Source organism: Chaetura pelagica, unplaced genomic scaffold, assembly GCF_000747805.2.
Source record: "Chaetura pelagica isolate M959 unplaced genomic scaffold, ChaPel_1.0 scaffold583, whole genome shotgun sequence".
Lineage (NCBI taxonomy): Eukaryota > Metazoa > Chordata > Aves > Apodiformes > Apodidae > Chaetura > Chaetura pelagica.
Window position 1 is genome coordinate 545592 of NW_009952719.1, and position 1483 is coordinate 547074.

Below are 1483 nucleotides of genomic sequence, written 5' to 3' on the forward strand. Positions count from 1 at the left end.
GCGCCCCGCCGCCGGGCCCCGGGTCACCCTCACCGCCGACTTCAGACAGGTACGGGCTGCGCTGGGGCTCGGGATGCCGCCCCGCCGTCGGGGAGGGACATCCCCGAGGTGCTGGAAGGGGGTTGCGGGGATGTCCGACCCCTCTGGCCGCGCTGCGGGGCTGGGCTGGTCCCTCCCGTGGGGAGGGATCCCCGCGGGGATCTGGTTTTTGCGGGTCCGGGCACGCACGGTGATTCCCAACTGGGCTGGAGTGGGATGAGAAGCCGGCCAAGTGGGAATTCTGGCCCTTGGCACCTCGCGGGACCGCGGGTGGGCTTGGCCAAGGGGGCCGGTGCGTGGTTTGGTTGCGGGAGGAGCTTTGGGGATAGCGGGACCCGAGGTGCTGCCGGACCCCGGGACAGACTTGGAGCCTGGGAAAACTCTGTCCGAGGGTTCGGGAGCCACAACTGTTTCTGAGGAGCGGAGGGTCCCTGTGCACGTGTGAGGGGAAGCCCTGCCGCTCTGCAGCCCCCTTGTCTTTGTTTGCAGTGTCCGCGGGGCAGTTCCCACGCACGTGGGAAGGCTGCTGTCCCCAGGGCTGTGACACCTGGAGCGAGCACCGCCTCTGCGGTGAAAAGAGGTGGTGAGGATCCTAGTGGGATGGGTGGAAAGCCTTCCCCACCCCCAGCTGGCCCTAGCAGCTCTGGTGCTCTTAGCTGAGTCGCTGGGAGTTTTGCACGGGAGGCTCAGCAGCAGCTGGGCACGGAGCAGGACTAGGGCAGGGGGCTGTGTGTGGTGGGATCTCAGGTTCCTGACTCCTGGATGGGGGTGTTCATGCTCTGCTGTACCTCCAGGACATCTCTCCACAGGGTTCACGTGGGGTACGGTTGGTTCCCCAGGTGGGCTCCTGCTGGTTTGGGGAGCACAGGGCTGTGTTTGTGGTGTGGGCAGTGTCTGACTGACAGCTGCCCGTGGGGCTGACAGCAGCCCTTCCAGAAGAGCAGCCTGTCCCCCTGCCCAGTGCTGAGAGGTGGCCTCTCAGCAGGGAGGTGATGCTTGCTGAGCTGCAGCCCATGGTCCCACCGTTCTCAGCAGGAGACGGCGGCTGCTGGGCCAGCGTGGCATCCTTTGGAGCGTGCCAAGCCTGGCTGGATGCAGGGAACCTTCTGTTGCACAGGAAGGAGCTGTTTGCTGCCATGTGGGTGGGCATGGTTGGCAGGGTGGCAGAGCAGTGTTGTCTTGTTCCAAGCCCTGTTTGCTCAGGTGGACTTTGGTTCACCGCCCCAGGAAGCTCAGACCCGTGAGGTAGGAAGGTGTTGTGTCCCAACCTGTTGTGAACCTTGGAACCTTTTACTAGGGATTGTTCTGGTGCCTTCTTCCCTTGTGGCTACACTCTTTGGTCTCAGTCTTCTTGCAAGCCTCTGAGATGGCCTCCTGTCCCTCTGGAGGGTGTAGTGGCAAGCCCACCTCTCTGGGATGCCAGTAGGAGCTGGGATGATTCCTC

General features: G+C 63.9%; 1 protein-coding gene across 1 annotated transcript in view; it reads left to right on the top strand.

Moving 5' to 3' along the window:
• The first annotated feature begins 7 nt into the window (after nucleotides 1–7).
• The window catches only part of OAF (OAF homolog (Drosophila)), a 10282-nt gene continuing 8806 nt past the window's right edge, over nucleotides 8–1483 (top strand). Inside the window, exon 1 of the mRNA XM_009994604.1 lies at nucleotides 8–49. The gene's annotated coding sequence lies outside the window, so the exon portion shown is untranslated. The remainder of the gene's footprint in view (nucleotides 50–1483) is intronic.